This window comes from Lolium rigidum, chromosome 4, assembly GCF_022539505.1.
Source record: "Lolium rigidum isolate FL_2022 chromosome 4, APGP_CSIRO_Lrig_0.1, whole genome shotgun sequence".
Classification (NCBI taxonomy): domain Eukaryota; kingdom Viridiplantae; phylum Streptophyta; class Magnoliopsida; order Poales; family Poaceae; genus Lolium; species Lolium rigidum.
Genome location: NC_061511.1, coordinates 187,025,693 through 187,045,062, shown reverse-complemented (window position 1 = coordinate 187,045,062; position 19,370 = coordinate 187,025,693).

Genomic DNA, 19,370 nt, shown 5'->3' with positions numbered 1-19,370 from the left:
ATAAGGTGCAGTTAGTAGGCCATTTTCTTCCATAGAAACTTGGGGTATGTCAGCCGTTAAGTCCTCATTAAGAGAAAAGGAACTTTCCTCCGGAGGACTAAACAGACTTTTATAATAATTAGTAATGTAGGATTTGAGTTGCTCAAGACTTTCAATCAACCCTTCATCTTGAATAAGAGAGTGAATACGTTTTTTCCGATATCTCCCATTGGCCAAGCCATGGAAATATCGCGTATATGAGTCTACTTCCAATATGAATTGGGCTTGGGAACGTTGATACCATTTGAGTTCCTCTTCGCGAAGAAGACTCGCCATCTACGCATTGGATTGATTCTTAAATTCAATCTCATGCGGGGACAGCGGTCGTACCTCCGCTACAGCCTCTAGCTCATCAATCACATTTGATAAGCGAGCCTTCTCTTTTTTAAGGATACCAGCCATATGGGCAGCCCAACCAGAGAGATGTTTGCGTATTATCCGCATCTTATTATTCCATCTCAAAATTGGTGCTACCCCGACCGGTCTTTCCCAAACCGTCTTAACCATCTCATGGAACCTCTCTCGATGTAGCCAGCCAAGTTCAAACTTAAACGGCCATTTACAAACAGGTCGGGGATTCCCAGTAGTTAGGAGGATAGGAGTATGGTCAGACAATTTTTCAATACGTTCTAGTGCACATACTGACATCATAGGGTATTTATCTTCCCATCTGGTATCCATCAACACGCGATCTAGTTTTTTGTATGTGGGTTCAGGCAAGCTATTGGCCCATGTAAACTGTCGACCGGACATAAACACCTCTCTTAAATCAAGGCTATCAATGACAGCATTAAACAAGAAAAGACAATGTCCATCAAAAAGACCTTTACTTTTCTTGTGAGGGAATCTTAGCAAATTGAAATCCCCTCTGATCAAAATAGGATAGGGATTCTCTTTTGTAAGATTTACCAACTCACGTAAGAAGTCAGCCTTAAAAGCGTCTTGGGCGGTACCATACACAACAACCAGACTCCAAATGAAACCGTCAGCTTTATTCTGAATGTCGAGCTTAATGTGATACTCTCCATCAGAACTAGCTAAAACAGTCATGGTGTCTATGCGGACGGCAAGAAAAATGCCCACAGACCTACCACGAGGCGGGCGAGAAAACCACTGAAAGTTAATCTCGCCTGACAAACGATCGAGAAAACTTTGTGAGAAATTCCGCCTACCCGTCTCCGATATAGCATTAAAGTCTAAATCATAATCTCTACAACCATCGGCAATGTGAGAATGCTTAGCCAAGTCACCAAGACCTCTGCTATTCCGAAACATGCTATTCATCGAGAAACTATTTTAGATTTAGTACTCTTGTCATATCTACCAGATTTCTTTCCAACCGACGATCGAGAACCACGTGCAGAAGCTTTTAGATCATAAACTGAACTAAGCTCCGAGTGTTCCAAATCGACTTCTGTAATATTACCAATTATAGCCGAGAGAAGCTGACCAGTTAGGATGTCATCCTCTTCATCATCGTCTACAAAGGTAGTTTCAAGCCCAGTGACATGGGTATACCCTTCGGGTACCCATTATTGGTATACCTGGATCGGCTCGGCCCAATATGGAGAAGGCCCAACAAGGCAACCCGAAGAAGTAGTCGACTAGGACTTTTGTAAAACCCTAGGCTGGTTGCATATATAAAGCTAGCCAGGGCACCCGAAAGAGGGGACCAACATATAGACAGAAGATAGAGAACAGAGAGACAACATAGCTCCGCCTACGGCGGCACCCTGTAAACGCATCTATGATCATATACTGGATTGCTAGCAGCACGTAGGGATCCTCCACCGAGGGGACCCGAAGCTGGGTACGTCGTGTGCCTAATCTCGCTCCCGGAATCTCCATCGCCGCTCTCTCCCGAAACCCAAGTCTACAATACGTAGGCATTACCGAGGTGATCCCTCGTCAATTGGTGCCGTCTGTGGAAAGTGCGGCAGCTGGATTTCGTTATCCGGGCGGGATCTTTTGTCCTCGACAAATTCGGCCAGATCACATCTGGTGAATCATCAACATCATGCGAGATCAGAAATTAGAAGAAGGGATATCCAATCTCAGCGCCATCACGACTAGCACGGCCGCTCGGCGAGAAGATGTGTACTCAAGAGTCTACACAATATTAGGAGGCAGTATCAGGCCAAAAAGATCAGTTTAGGCCAGTCCTTTTCGAGTTCCGCTCGGATGATTGATTGATCAAGCCAGCTAGCATGCAGACAGACAAAGCAAGCATACAGCCATATACGACGGGATAGCCAATTTTTTTTTCTCAATCTTCAAGTGACGTTCAGACTAGCTACTCCGGAAGAAATAAAAAATATATGATTGATTGGATCAAGAGGCGCTGTTACATCAAAGATTCTCCAAGAAGCTTCAGTAATCTGGTATGAGTTTACGAGGAAAAAAGACTCGGGCTATTCACGATTCTAAGCAAAGATAAGCACTGCACGACTCGGAGGCCATTGCATATCGCCAACTTTGGAAAACCGACAGCATGTTTGCGCCGCAAATCGCTAACCCTATTCATCCGACAAAATAATCAGGTGCTATAATTCTAATTATCCAAAATTTATTTTCGGCTTGTACCGCTATCTACGCAGTTTTTTGCGCCATAATTGCAGATTGGAAATAAGCTTCGACTACTTTGCTTCAAACGACCCTATTTGTCATAGCGTACTTCTCATCGCAAATTCACCCAACACTGGGGGCTAACCTGTCGTGGATGCCACATCGACTGCGTCCACTTCATTGACAACGCTGGTTAGACGCCGCGCGACTACATCAACCATGCCGGTCAGGCATTGCGCGACTATATCGACTACTCCCAGCTAGACGCCGCGCACCTACATCGACTGCGTCCGGTGCACAACCTGCTTCACCGATGACTCCGTTGCACCCGATAAAAAAGCTAAGTGTTCCTCTACCGAGAGTCAATTATTATTTACTTTCGACATACTCGACTATTCGGGAGTTGTGCCATTGCAATATTACAGCGAAAGCACCCGACATTTAGGGCTGCGCCATTACTTCGTTATCACAAATATATTCGGTTACTTGGTGAATTCCTTTTCTTCGGCTTACTGGAATTATCTTCTCCGGCTCAATGGAATTATCTTCTCCGGTTCAGTGAAATTATTTTCTTCGGCTCTGTGGAATTATTTTCTTCGACTTAGTGGCTTTATCTTCTTCGGCTCAGTGGATTTATTTTCTTCGGATTACTGGATTAGTTTTCTTTGGGTTATTATTGGTTCAATTATACAATATTACCCGATGCGTTTCCGGGTCAATGGATTCATCTTCTATGGTTATTACTGGAACTATTTTCTTCGGCTCAATGGATTCATCCTCTATGATATCAGCGGATTCATCTTCTATGGTTATTACTGGATTTTCCGGGTCATCGGATTCATCATCTATGATATCGGCAGATTCATCTTCAATATATGATTCATATTTGATGGTGTAATCTTTAATGTGAATTCATCTCAAGTACTTCATCTCGGATTCATCTTCAGTATTTCATCCTTAATGGCTTTCTTTCGGCGACACGGATAATACTCGGGGACTCGACAACGACTTCGCCCCGAGTAACAACTGTGACACGGCGTCTAAGCAACAATCATGACATCACCCTAGCAGCGCTCGGGGGCTCGGCTATTTCTTCATCAAACAATTTGGCGGCATTTATTTTCGCTATTTGGTGGTTTCTACTTCGGCTCGACTTCTTCTCCGCACTCGAAGACTTCATCGCGTCGACTCCGTCATGCCCAATAAGCTAAGTGTTCCTTTGATTTGCATAAAGTTGATTATCATTTACTTTCGCCGCACCCGACACTCGGGGGCTGCGCCATACTTCTTCACTTTACATCTCAGGTCGACAGAAAGAATAATTGCGCCTACAAAAAAGTCTTCAAGGATGAACCCGACAAAATTGTCTTCAAGGATGACCCCGACGAAATCTTTTTCAGGGAGAAACCCGACGAAATCTTGAGAGAACCCGACGAAATTGTCTTCAAAAGAGAACCCAAAGAAATTGTCCTCAAGGAGGTCCCGAAGAATTGTCCTCAAGGAGGTCCCGAAGAAATTGTCCTCAAGGAGGTCCCGACGAATTGTCCTCAAGGAGGTCCCAAAAAATTATCCTCAAGGAGGACCCGAAGAAATTATCCTCAAGGAGGACCCGAAGAATTGTCCTCAGGGAGGACCCGAAGAATTGTCTTCAAGGAGGAACTCGACGAAATTTTCATCAAGGAGGAACCAAAAAAAAAAGAGATGGACAAATCTTCGGGTCCATTGACTCGTCATATTCTTCCGAGCAAGAGCATCGGTGATGAACCCGACAATATAGAAGAATCCAATATATTCGGCTGTCTCATCACGCCCGAGAAAAATATAGAAGAGCCCGTAAAATGGGTCATTGCATCAGCCGAACAAGGCACTCGACAATATATTCTCGGAGCGCTAAAAGTCGCGAATAATCTCCGAATGCCGCAAAACTCTGCGAAGGTAAGAGCCCGGATCCGTCCGAGCGGCGTGGCACCGTCTCTGACGTCGGTTTGCTACTTTTTTCCGTATCAACAGATACGAAGAAAAATCCTAACGGACGCGTTAGGTACCCGATAAAACATGACTGGGACTCGACAGAATGGTAAGACCTTAAGCGGCACCTGTCGAGTTAACAATCTTGAAGTAGGTTTTTGCGGATTGCCACTAGAGCAGTTAACTAGTACCTGATCCGTCAGATGAACTAGCCCCAATTACCATTATCCCTGTACAATATAGATATGGATGTCAAATAAAAATAGCAACGGTCTGGAGTCGATAAAAAGAGGGGTTGCGCCCAGAAATATAGTCAAGTTCTTTATCGAGTAGTACAACTTGAGCCTATGCCTAGGTGCAAGCACCTGCCCATAGGCTCGGGGGCTACTCTTATCGAGAGTATTGTTCACCCTCCCGATAAGATACAAGAAAGAGGAATTTTTTTGGTGTCGATTAAAAGCAAATTGAGCCTACACCCAAGTGCAAACACTTGGATGTAGCCTCGGGGGCTACTCCCATCGGGAGCGCTGGCCGCGCACCCGATAGAAAAATAACTTCGACAACATCTATGACAAACAAGGTTTGTAGACTCAACTCGATTCTACGACTCGAGCGGAGCCTACTCCCATCGGGAGCACATGGATTTCATCAAGTCCTCCAGAAATATAGTTAAGTTCTTCATCGAGTAGTACAACTTGAGTCTATGCCTAAGTGCAAGCACTTACCCATAGACTCGGGGGCTACTCCCATCGGGAGCGCTGTCGCGCACCCGATAGAAAAATAATTTCAAGAATCGTCGACATCATCTACGCTACACATGATCTACGACATGGACCTCGCCTTGTATTTTCTTTGACTTTGGAGATGATTATGCTTGAAGTCTCTACGCAAGTCTTCGACTTCCCTAGACACTCGGGGGCTACTGACATGGGTATACCCTTCGGGTACCCATTATTGGTATACCTGGATCGGCTCGGCCCAATATGGAGAAGGCCCAACAAGGCAACCCGAAGAAGTAGTCGACTAGGACTCTTGTAAAACCCTAGGCTGGTTGCATATATAAAGCTAGCCAGGGCACCCGATAGAGGGGACCAACATATAGACAGAAGATAGAGAACAGAGAGACAACATAGCTCCGCCTACGGCGGCACCCTGTAAACACATCTATGATCATATACTGGATTGCTAGCAGCACGTAGGGATCCTCCACCGAGGGGACCCGAAACTGGGTACGTCGTGTGCCTAATTTCGCTCCCGGAATCTCCATCGTCGCTCTCTCCCGAAACCCAAATCTACAATACGTAGGCATTGCCGAGGTGATCCCTCGTCACCCAGTGAAGTCATTCGGAACAACCGTTAAACGGTCAAGCTCCGTCTGTCTCAGCACATTAGCCGAAACCGAAATCTCATCAAACCGACTACCCAACGAAACACCTATACTACTCAAATTTGAAGAAATATGAGAATCTGAAAAAAGAAACACCTAGACTACCCAACGAAACACCTAGACCATGCATTGTGGGGCTGCAGCTGACTGCATTGTATGGGATCATGATGTGTTCAACTTTTAGCTTTGACCATGCAATGCATTTTTTTGACATGCATGCAGTCCATGTGAAGAAAGATGTATACTCGCACATAATTTTTTAGAGACGATGGAATACACCATGCTAACGCTAATAAGACGACACGTCGACACGCCCCTGCCCTTGAGGTTTTCCAAATGCGTGCAACCTCTGCAGTTTCGTGGTGGGTGTTGCGCATTCCCAAGCGAGCCCTTTTCACCCAGACATCCACTGCTCTCGGACTACTTCTTTTGGCTACAAATTAAGACTCCATGGCCCCGTGCACCTACGCTGCGCGCCCTAAAATCTCGAAGAGCCCCGTGACTGTGTGTGTAAGTTTTCACTCCGCCCACTTTCCGGTATCCACTGCAAACTCCACCGGCCGCCTCCGTCAGTCGATCCGTCGAGAAGACGAAGAGAGGACGACGATGCTTCCCGGTGCAGCAGGTGGGGTGGTGAAGGACGTGAGCGCGCCGGCGCGGGCCAACATCGTGCTCGGCTTGGCGATGGCCGCCATGGCCCTCGTCGCCGCCACCACCAACCCCAGCGACTTCCACGCCCAGGCACAGGTACTCCACTTCTCCATCTCCCTCCGCCGTAACCGACAGGCGACAGATCGACGGTACTAATTTGCCCCGTCACTCAGATCATCGAGCACGCGTCGCCGGCGCAGGCGCCGGCGCCCGGGGCGCTGCAATGCGCGGTGACGGAGGCGGAGGTGCTGAACCTGCGCGCGACGGCGCTGCTGCTGGTGCTCACGGGGGTGGGGCAGGCGTTTCTGGCTTTTGCTGCCGACGTCGCCCTGGCGGCGGGGTCGCTCCGCTATCTGGGGCTGGGCGGGTTAGTCACCTTCACGGCGTACCTCATCGGCGCCGTGAACGCCTTCTTCCTCTGCAACGTCGTCAGCCAGGTGGTGGTCGTCGCCATCGGACACTGCGCCGCCCTCCAGTACCTCTTCCTCCTCGCCGTTGGCTACGCTTTCGTCGCCGGGACCTACGCCGTCCTGCTGGGAATCAGCCTCGCCACTATGCGGACCGCACTACAGTGCCAGTAGCCCAGTACTGCACTGCCTGTCAGTGGCACTCACCCTCTCTGCCACTGATCCCCTCTAGCTTAGTTAGCTAGCTTATTAGCTCGCTGCATCTATCTTCTTCTACCTAGCTACTAGCAGTACCACTAGCTGTTACGTGTGGATCAATGGGTCTTAGGCAAGATCGATCTGGCTATCTATTTGTTTTGTCTGAAATGTGTTTGCGCTGTTCTTGTGTGTTTGTGGCTCTCTCTGCACAATTAGTAAACCCAATTTATTTCCGTATGGATGGCATTTTAATTAAATTTGTACTAAGAATGTGCGTGTTTTACGCTTTACACTGATTTGTCCTGCGCAAGGGCCAAGAATGCTTAATCCGAGCAAGGTAGTGTGATCAGAGACCTGCAGCACCACACGCGGTACCTGTAACCAGCAGGAGGGCCGGGGTCATGAGACAACGATGTTATCCAAAGTTCCAAACTCATTTCCCTCAAATTAACCTAGCAAGTCAAGGTCTCTTGACCGTCCTCTTTCTAATCAGTGGATCGAGCAGCTCTGCTGCTCACATTCCAAAAGAAGTTCCAACCTCATCATATTTTTGTTTCTACACAGAAAAGGTAGAGTAGAGTGTAGAATACCATCCCACAGGGACCCATGCATGACGCTGGGGCTGAGAATCTAGCTTTGCTGATTGTAAAAGCTTTGGGATTGTGAACCCTCAACTGCGCGTTAATTGTTTGCCAAGTTGTTTGAAATTGAGGGTACCGTAAACAATCTAGTCATCAACATGTGTATCCACACAGGCAACCTTTCAAATGTATTCAAAATTTAATTTATTTATCTTTCTTTTTGTATTTTGGGTCATACTTAAGTATTATCAAGATTCCTGATCACAGCATCGTTATAAGGATAGTAATGCAACTTTCTAAGGAGATAATTAGAAAAAAATGATCTTCCGATGCTTTCCAAGTTGAAGTTCAGTCCTAACAGGTGCAATACTTTGTGCCGTTTCTATATATACTGAAAATCACATTCTGTTGTCGTTGTTCATGTCATGATGTAGTAGCATCTGCCATAGATGTTTATAACAAGAATTAGTCTCATAAATGATCCAATTGTATAATTGAATTTTACACATTTCATTCTTTCAACACGCATACTCAAAGCATTGAATTTACCATAAATTGTAACGTCAAAATGATTAATTTCTTATTCTTCGTACTCATATTGGTGTCTGTTGCAAGTGTTGTCTTAGTCGAACTATATGTCTATATATCTCACATTTGATAAGCAGATTTTGCTGCTGTGGGTTTGCCCAGTCATTGGCGCAAAGGGTGTGTTTGGTTGATGCCCACGCTAGCCCTACCAGATATTTGGCTGGCTGCCAATATTTTGGTCAAGAAGTTCTTTACCCTCGTTTAGCCAACTATTTGGTAAGAATTTGTAAGTAGGAGGGATAAGTGGAGGGAAAGGCGTGCATTCGCAACCAAAATTTTAGCTACAAACCAAACAATGACCAAAACTTGGTGGGTATTTTTTGGCAAGGCTACATGGGATGTAAACCAAACACACCCCAAAACTGAACGGCTAGCCAAAACTTGGCGTGGATCTGATATTTTGGCTTCAATTCAAACCGACGCCCTCACCCTCAGTCAATGCCAAAAGAAAAATGGTCAGACGGTACCTGGCTCTAGCTGCAATCCAAACAACCCTTTAGTCACTGATTCAGTGACCTTTTTTGTTGCCTGAAGAACTAGCAGGGAGAATTCAGGTTGTGCAACACAACAACGAGAGGCCGTCCTAGTACTAGTGCATGTCAATTGCAAGCAACATATTATAGAAGAAAATCAATGTAGAACAACGATCAGAGGAAGTCCTTGTACTAGTGCATTCTGCTGGAACAACAGATTATACAAGCAAACCAATCTAGAACAATCATCCGAGGGTGTCCAAGTACTAGTGCCTAATGACAAGCAACATACTATACAAGCAAACCAATGTCGAACATAGTCAGAGGATGCTCTAGTACTACTGCATGTCAACTGCAAGCCTTAAATCTCTACAAATCTACAGTATTTAGGCCTAATTGCATGAACGGACGCGTAAATGAAAAAACCATTACAAGGAAAGGAGTTGTAGATGGCGTTGGAGCCGTCGGAGTTGTTTCGGCCGGCGATAGCGGATAAGAGGCGCAGTGGCGGACGAACTGGGTGTGGCGGTGGCCACTCCTCCTCGAAATAGGCTTACGCCCCGCTATATTAATATAGCAACCGACCGATACAACGAGACAGCTGGGGCCGCAGCACAACCGAACCCAAACGAAAAAGAAAAAGAAAAGAAAAAGAAACTAATGCCGACACCGGCAGATTGACGAAAACGGGGATGACTCCGCAACCGCTGCGCCCTCCGGAGAAGTACCACCACACTCCTATCACGCCGAGACGCCGCATACCAAGCAGCACCTTCAACAAGGGAACGACGACGACGCCGCTGCTGCCCGGACTAGGCCTAGGGTTTCCCCCGGTACGCGGAAGGGATTGGGGAGGGATACATCCGACGCCCTTCAGGAAGGAAGGCGGCACCCACAGGCGTCGCCGCGTCAGAGTCGGGCATGCCGACACGGATTTCTCCTGACCACCAAACCCACCACCCTGAACGCCCCGACGTGCTCCACCAAACAAGCCACCAACCAGCACACACCACCACGGTCTTGTAGTCACCCTCGCCGTCGCACTGTGGTCACCGGGACAGGGCCTAGACGAAGAGACGACAAGCAGCAGGGACGGGGGTAACGGTACCACAACCGGGCGGGAGGGAACTGCCTCCACCGCTTTTGCGGTCGCCGGCCGGACATGGCAACGAGGGCACACCAGGCCCGAACTGGCCCGGCAGGGCCAAATGGCCCGTAAAGCCCTGCTGCCAAGCTGCAGCAGGCCGGCCGCAGCGCCGCCACCACCCATCCACCGCCGCCACACCATCTCCGCAGCCAGGGAGCACCACCGGCGCGCCGTAGACGCAGGCAGCCCGCCGAGCCCATCTGGGCCCCGCCTGGGCCAGATCTGGGCCGAGCAGGAACCGCCCGCGCCGCCCGCCTTCGCATCTCCGCTGCCAAGCAGCAGCGCCGTCGTCCCTCCTCCCACCCGGCGCGCGGGTCTCACACCGCCGCGCCGGACCGCCGCCAGCCGAGCAGCACCGCGCCACCAAGGAGCCCCCGCGCCCCCGCCGCGCTGCGGGTAGAGTCAGCCCCGTCGCCGCCGGCACCGTGATGTCTACGGGTGCTTCTATTCTTGTAGACAGTGTTGGACCTCCAAGAGCAGAGGTTTGTAGAACAGCAGCAAGTTTCCCTTAAGTGGATCACCCAAGGTTTATCGAACTCAGGGAGGAAGAGGTCAAAGATATCCCTCTCATGCAACCCTGCAACCACAAAGCAAGAAGTCTCTTCTGTCCCCAACACACCTAATAGGTGCACTAGTTCGGCGAAGAGATAGTGAAATACAGGTGGTATGAATGAATATGAGCAGTAGTAACGGCGCTAGAAAAGTGCTTGCTGGCGTGCAGCTGATGGTAGTAATATTGGAGGAAGTATAGATGCAGTAAAACAGTAAACAAACAGCGATAGCAGTATTTAGGAACAAGGCCTAGGGATCATACTTTCACTAGTGGACACTCTCAACATTGATCACATAATAGAATAAATAGATAGATGCTAGACTCTACACCCTCTTGTTGGATGATGAACACCACTAACGTGTAGGATTACACGAACCATCAATGTCGGAGTTAACAAGCTCCACAATATTCAATGTTCATATTTAAATAACCTTAGAGTGCATAACAGATCAACATAACCAAACCAAGTACTAACATAGCATGCACACTGTCACCTTCACACTACGAAAGGAGGAATAAATCACATCAATACTATCATAGCAATAGTTAACTTCATAATCTACAAGAGATCACAATCATAGCCCACGCCAAGTACTACACGATGCACATACTGTCACCATTACACCGTGCAGGAGGAATAAACTACTTTAATAACATCACTAGAGTAGCACATAGATGATATTCAACTAGATCACATAAAGAGAGAGATGAACCACATAGCTACGACGGAGCCCTCAGCCCCGGGGTGAATTACTCCCTCCTCATCATGGAGACAGCGATGGCGGTGAAGATGGCGGTGGAAACGGCGGTGGAGATGACTCGGGGGCAATTCCCCGTCCCGGCAGGGTGCCGGAACAGAGACTTCTGTCCCCCGAATTGGAGTTTCGCGATGTGGCGGCGCCCCTGGAGTCTTTCTGGAGTTTTCGTCAAGAGATATCGCGTTTTTAGGTCGAAAGGGGTCTTATAGGCGAAGAGGCGGCGTAGGAGGGGCACCAGGGCGCCCTCCCCATAGGCCGGCGTGGCCAGGGGCCTGCCCGCGCGGCCCTATGGTGTGGGGCCCCTGGGCCTCCCCTCCGGGTCTCCTTCGGTGTCCTGGTCCGTCTCGGTGAATTATGATGTTTGGTCTTTGTTTCGTCGAATTCCGAGAATATTGCCCGAACAGCCTTTCTGGAACCAAAAACAGCAGAAAACAGGAACTGGCCCTTCGGCATCTCGTCAATAGGTTAGTTCCGGAAAACGCATAAAAACGATATAAAGTGTGAACAAAACATGTAGGTATTGTCATAAAACAAGCATGGAACATCAGAAATTATAGATACGTTGGAGACGTATCACACCGCGCGGGCAACGCCCGATGGCCCACGCCGGCGGCGACGGCCGGGGAGAGGAAGGGGAGGAGGACTGGGAGTTGGCGGTGGCTAGGGTTCGCCCGTCGCCCGTCGGGGGGCGAGCGAGCGAACAGTTTTTTCGTCACAAAGGTGTTTTTCCGCATGTGCAGTGTCTGCCGCTACCGCGGTGGCCACTCCAGGAGTAGCAAATCCGGGTGCCACCAAAATGCATGGGCGTGCTCAATTCCGGCGGAACCACCGTCGATGTGCTGAATCCGTCCGCGGAAGCAACACACACTGGAGGGAGCCCCTATGGAATGGGGTTGAACCCTGGCGGGTGAGCCATCTCCCTGCTCGATCCCGCCTCCTCAGTGCATAAAGGATCGGCATGTGGCCGAATCTAGTCAGCGCGGGGACGAATCTGGCGAGGATCCCAATGGATTCCATTGCAGCCATTGTCGTGGCACTTGTCGATGCGCACTGGAGGTGTGGAATCGGCGACGCCCGCCTTATCGGGGGCACAATGGCCGGGTCAATACCACGGTGGTGTTCCTCACGTGTGGTAGATGGGGCACGACGTGGCACCAACTTTTGGGCCGATATGGCGGCAGAGGATGAGGCTAGCCATAGTGCTAGTATCATAGCTAGTATCATGCACATTGATTCCAAAAAAATACTGATATGGCAGCTAATGAAGTAGGAGAGAGGGGATTAGAGTAACATAGGTAGATACTGTATCATAGCGCAAACAACGAGAAAAGTTAATGCTAAACAAATCTTGTACACAAATTTGCATTGAGATTCTAATAAATAATAAATATAGCATGACTATGATACTACTACATGATACTACGGGAAATGCACTTTGGCTCATAGGAGCATATGCTCCCATTATGTGAATCCACATTTCAAAGTGTCAAAAAATTCTAAACTAAATTTTTATATGTACATCTACACATTTTATGTTGGTACACAAGTTTTCAAAAAAAAACTAAAAATAATTGTGGCTCCTGTAAAAAAGACAAGTTTTGATGCTATAACACGACTACGTACAAGATATTTTTTTGTCTTTTTTGTACACGCCATATAAAATGTTGCTTCTCCACGAAAATTTGTGCACTAACATAGAATGTCAAGATGTACACCAACAAATTTATATCAGAATTTTTTAACATTTTTAAAATTGTTTTTTAGTTATTTTATATAATGAGAGCATTTGCTCCTATGAGTCAAATTGCCACCTCCATGATACTACCCACTATAGAAATAATATCATGTAGTAGTAACTATGACCACCCTGAGTCTCTCCGACGGTTGAGAGAGTAGGGAGTTTTTTTTTCCAGTCTCCCACGCTTTCCCAAGCGTTCTGCCGAATTTACGCTCACCCGGGACAAGCTCGATGGAAACAGCCAATTACAACATTGTCATATTCGCGCTAGCCACAACGTGAGGGAACACAGCCTGCCCCGACATTCTGCAGGCTACAGAACACGCGGTTAGGTCACATAACTTATTGGTTCGTCCATATGCCAAGGAAGTTTGGCAAGGAATACAATCTGAATATGATATTCATCTTCGAAGAAAGTCATTTATAGCTCCAAGAACTTGGGTTATGGAGTTTCTGGATTGTGGTTCTGATGTTCAAATTACTATTGCTATTACTGGTATGTGACACATATGGGATGCAAGGAACAAAGCTCGAGAGAGAGAAGGTGTTTTGCATCCTACGTCCTTGACTGCCAAAGTGAATGCATATATTGATATGATCCTGGTTCATCTTTACAAACCTGCTACTAACCATAGGCGTGAGCTCTCTTCAGGTGCTAAATGGGTTCCGCCGCTGGAAGGTACAGTTCTGGTGAATGTTGATGCAGCTATCTTTTCGGCATCAAAGCAAATGGGGGCTGGTATTGTTGCAAGAGACCACACTGGTAATTGTATCGCTGCTTGTGGCGAGCGATCGGATAATGTTGTGACACCAGAACTGGCGAAGGCTCTTGCCGTCTGCAAAGCTGCCTTGTTTGCTCTTGATGAGGGTTTTTCGAAGATCATCATTGCTTCCGATTATCTTTCGGTGATACAAAGAATAAAATCTTTTGTGACTGATCGTTCTCCGTACGGCATAGTCATCGAAGATATTAAAGTTATCTCAAGACGGTTTACTTCCTGTGGTTTTCGTCATGTGCTTCGTGTGCTCAACGTTGCTGCTCATCAACGTTGCTCATCGGTTAGCTAGAGAGTGTTTTCTTTTTAGTTAGCGTTGTGTGGCATGGTGTTTCTCCGAATTGTATCCGAGAGGCTATGTGTAATAACATTATGTTTATTGATTAATAAAGGGCACGCGCGCGCTTCCCCAAAAAAAACTTATTGGTTCGCCTCCACCGCTTTGTCCGTCCTCCGTGGCTGGGACCCTGCCGCCTGCACTGTAGTATACTCCCTCCGTCCACAAATAAGTGTACCTGCGGGGTTTTCAAGATAAATTATGAGGTGGAGTGAAAAGTACATTGGGAACATGCATCTCTCATCTTTAATTCTTTCACCTCCAATAAGCTAATTGCATGTAAAAAGCAAGAAGAATATGTGCTCAATATTATTGGGTTTGATTTCCGTGCGATGAGAGAGAAGCAATTAAATTGCATTGGGAAGATAGGAGTACACTCTTTTATGGACAAAGTTTAGAGGCTAGATGTCCACTTATTTGAGGACGGAGGGAGTATGCTTATAGCGGATTCAACTTTTGGTCTTGACCATGTCACCACGCAGTGCATGTTAGTACAGGGAAGAGAGATATATGTACCCACACGTACGTACAGCTAGAGGCACCGATCGACGATGGAAATATCATGGCACGTCGATTAGACCGATGGGTTATCCAAATGCGTGCAGCCTGTAGTTTCGTGGTGGGTGCTGCGCATTCTCAAGCGAGCTCTTTTGGCTCAGACAGACACTGCTCCACGATAACATTTTACACTGCAAATATGGACTCGATAATACATTCATGGGCCACATCCATCCACCGAAGAAGAAGGGCATCGTGAGCATGTTTGCGCGTTGAGGGAAGCGTCACTCACATTTCTGTACGTACATCCAACTGCAGCGCAATTAAGCATCCCATTGCATTGCTAAACATGGTATACGGCTCTACGCGCCACCACCCAGTCCCCAAATGAAACTTCGCCGTGGTTTCCAATCGATCTTCACCGGCACGTACGGTTCTTCATCGCCATCTATATATGTCCCCTATCCTCTTCGTTTCTACTTCGTTTTTATTCCATCTCCAGAACTCCACCGCCCCACGAGAAGAGGCAGAGGAAGAGCAGGACGATCGAGGAGAGGACAAATGCATCCGGGTGCAGTTGCTGTTGGTGTTGGAGCAGCAGGTCGTGCGGTGATGGACGTGCGCGCGGCGGCGAGGGCTAGCATCATACTCGGCTTGGCGATGGCCGCCATAGCCCTCGTCGCCGCTACCATGATCAACCCCAGCAACTTCCACCCCCAGGTTCGGTCGTCTACGAACTCCACTCGTACGTCAATCTCCCTCCGCCGGCACCGACCGATCTACAATCGACGGTACTACTGTAATTAATTTTCCCCGCCGGCACGCACCTCACGCATGCAGATCATCGATGAGCACGCGGCGCCATCGCCGGCTCCGGCGCCCGGGGCGCGGCAATGCGCGGCGACAGAGGCGGAGGCGCTCGGCATGCGTGGGGTAGCGCTGCAGCTGGTGCTCATGGGGGTGCTGGAGACGGTGTTCGCCGCGGCGGCCGACGTGGCCTTAGCGGGTTCGCGCCCCGTGCTGGGCCGGTGGCTCGCGGTCTTAGCACACGTCTACGGCGCCGCCAATGCCTGGTCCCTCTGGTACGTCCTCAACGGAGCGGCGGTCGTCGCCGTTGGCCACTGCGCCCGCGGGCACCTCGCCTACCTCCTCATCGGCTACGTCCTCCTCGCCATGTCCTACGCCGTGCTGCTCGGCGTCAGCCTCGCCGTCACATTCTTCTGGTAGAACTAGGGCCCAAAAGCTACGCACTGCACTGGCGCTGGCTGGCACTAATCCCCTCTAGCTTAATTAGCCGCCTAGGCTGCCTAGCTAGCTTGGATAGAACTACTACGTGAATAGAACTACTACGTGAATCGGTCGATCCGAGGGAATAGTAAGTACTACCTCCGATTCAAGGAATAAGGCGTCCTCGTTTTACGTGTTTTTCGTTTGACTAAGTATTACTTTAAATATATAAAGATTGTTTATATAAAATTAACATCATTAGAAGGTGATTTTCAATACGAATCCAACGATACTAATTGCATATAATATAATCAAGATTTTGTTGCTCAACTTTTATGGTCAAAGTTCGTCTTGGAATACACGTGCGCCTTATTCCTTGGGACGGAGGTAGTATAATTACTGCATACGACTATCAAGGTGCGCGCCCTGTGTGCCTGTAACGTTAAGATCTGGCTAAGTACTCTCTGAAATGTGTGTACACTGTTCTTGTGTGTTTGTGGCTCTTTCCTTACTTTAGTATCCCAGGTTCTCTCATCACTCATGTCGATTGCTTCAGTATAGAACAGTGGTAGTTTACATTGTTTCCTTAGTAAGATTCGTGCCACACTGGTTTGCTAAGTTTCATCATTTTTCGTTATGTTTCAGTTTGGTCAAACAGAATGAAATGCACTGATATCATAAGGAACCGGTGCACGGGACAACCGCCTCTCTCGCCGACCCGCAGATGGTGCTTATGAAATGGGGCGCGGTTGATATCACAGCCGTTGTTGTTAGTCGTGTTCCTCGAGATTCGATCCAACATGATCCCACGTGAAAAAGGAATCTACAGCTGTCATGTGTGTAAAAATAACAGTACTTTTGGCAGTACTGCATGTACCGTAGGAATAAATTGACAAGAACTTTATAAATTCAGCAGTACTTTTCGCAGGACTACATGAACATGACATACAAACTACATGCGTAAACAATAGAGGACTATATAGATACAGTTCACGGAATATATTTTAAAATATTAAATATTAGACTCATTTCGAAGAGTTCGTCGCCAGGAAGTCAAATATGCAAACTAAAACGCATTTGCATTTGTTACGTGAAAGTTGTGTTTGTTTTTCAATTAGTAGTGTATTTAGAGAAGGGAATCTTCTCATATAGGTGGGCACATGTGAGGACCCCACGGATGGCCATCCATATGACATGCAACGTTGTGATATCATATTGGCCTCATTTGGCATGCACCGAAGCATTTCCGCTCTCTCGCACCACGCAAGGCATGAAGGTACTTGTAACCATGCATGGACGATGAGGGTCGCTATCAATGATAGTATCCAAAGTTCCAAACCCATCATACCTTTTCTACACCGGGGCTACGGTGCTTGGGCTGAGCTAGCTTTGCCAACCGTTCTTTGTAGGTGTTGACCGCCAAAACCCACCGTCGGGCAGCGACAGTCAGCACTAGTAGAGCCGGGAAGAGTCTAGAGCTGCGGCTGGCTGAGACCCCACCGAGCGACGGCCCGCAATGCTCTTCTGGTCACACGCGGCGATGCGAAGTGCAAGGGCGTGCCACCTGACCTATACCTGGTCGGGAAGGTGATGGGGGATGCCTCGCTTAGTTCCCGCATGGCATACACGTAAACGTTAAATACGAGCCTCGATCGGCTCTCGGGTTATCCTGTGAATCGGCTCAAAGAGCCGATCCACCCATGATCCGTGCGGGGTGCACGAATACTTGGTGATCCTGCTTGATCAAGATAAAGCTAATGAGATCTACGACGATTTAGGGTTTTCACCGCATAATCGGATCATCCTACTCCAGGTTGGGCCTCGCGGCCACGCACGGTGCTCATAAGCCGATCCTAAACAAGGCCAAAGAACCAACAATGTAGTTGATCCACGGAACATCCTCGTTTAGGACTTGCGAACGCCACCCTGCGTGCCACCTGGATCCTCCCCCTTTGTAGGGCCTAACTATTGCGGATATTAAACTAATCCTTGCAGAGCAAGGAGCAATCGTAACGGATCAGATCTACTAAACGATGAACAAGCAGGTGCCGCCCCCATGCCCGAGATAGGCATGAGGACGGCTAGATATGGAAGGGTTGCACTACGTAAGCATGTTTATACGAAGAACAATGCTAACCCTAACACATCTATGATAACTACGTTGCCCGCCATCAAAGACGCTTCAAGTACGGGCAACGCATGAACAACATGGAGCTTAGTGCCGCCTAGATCGCAAGATGCGATCTAGGCAGCATGTCGCTTACCTGATTGAAACCCTCGAGACGAAGGAGTTGGCGATGCGCCGAGATTGGTTTGTTTTGGGGTGAACGTTGTGTTGTTTATTCCATAAACCCTAGGTACATATTTATAGTCCAGGGGACTTTCTAAAGAGGACGTGCACTAAACCGTGCACGAGATAAACTCTAACTTCTAAATCGATACACAATCTATTATACTAAGATACATGGGCTAACTAGCCCAAATTCTCCATGCGAGGCCGCTTCATAGATCTCTCAAATGTAATCTTCCAAGCCCATCTTGATCGCGGTCCCCCTCCTGACTTAGCCAAAATCTGGTGATAACACATGCCCCCCTGGTTTTGGTAATGATAATTTCAAAACCACTCTGTTTTTTTCCTCAGAGGGGTCGTGTCACGACGAGAGCGGAACCGTCGCAGAGCATGCCTCATCATGACGACTTGCCTTCTCAACTTCCCTGCACGATTTGACAGTTTTGGCACCACGTCCTCGAGAACTGCGCGGAAATTGAAAACCCCCACCTCCTTTTATCTAGCCGCAACGAACAGTCCTCTTCTTCACCCCTTCCGCAATAGTACTCCGAAAAACCCTCCCCTGCAACCATGTCCTCTTCTTCTTCCTCGTCGTCGGATCTTTCCCACGTGTCCTCTCCCATCCGAGAGTCGACGCCCTCGTGGGGTACGCAGGCGGCGTACGACATCCTTGCCTCGACCAAGTGGGACAAAGAGGACTATGACTCCTCCGTCTGGTCCGAGGATGACAAATCCCAAACCGACGGGGAGAGCGACCTTCGCTTCCTTGCTGACGAGGAAGCGGTGGAGGAGAGCGAAGACGACCGCCTCTCTCGGGCGGACTTCACCACCTCCGAGGAGGTGAAGGAGGAGGGAGAGGAGGAGGAGGATGAAGATAGCTCCTCCGACGAACCGCCGGCCAAACGCCGCTGCCTCTGGCCCGGGGACTTCAGCGACGCCGACAACGACGACAATGCTGACGAAGAGGATGAGGACGACGAGAGTCCTATCGGCGGCCGCTGGAGCAGCGATGACGAGCCGGCAGGGAGCAGCGCCGCCGCGTGGCGATGACGGCGACGACGACGACGAGGGCAACAGCGGCCCCTAGATAGGGTCTTAGCATAGGGCTAGCGATGAGCGCACGGGGCGATGTATCCCCCTGGTATTTCCTTTTGAGAGCAACCAGCTCTTCTATGTAAGAAATCGGGCT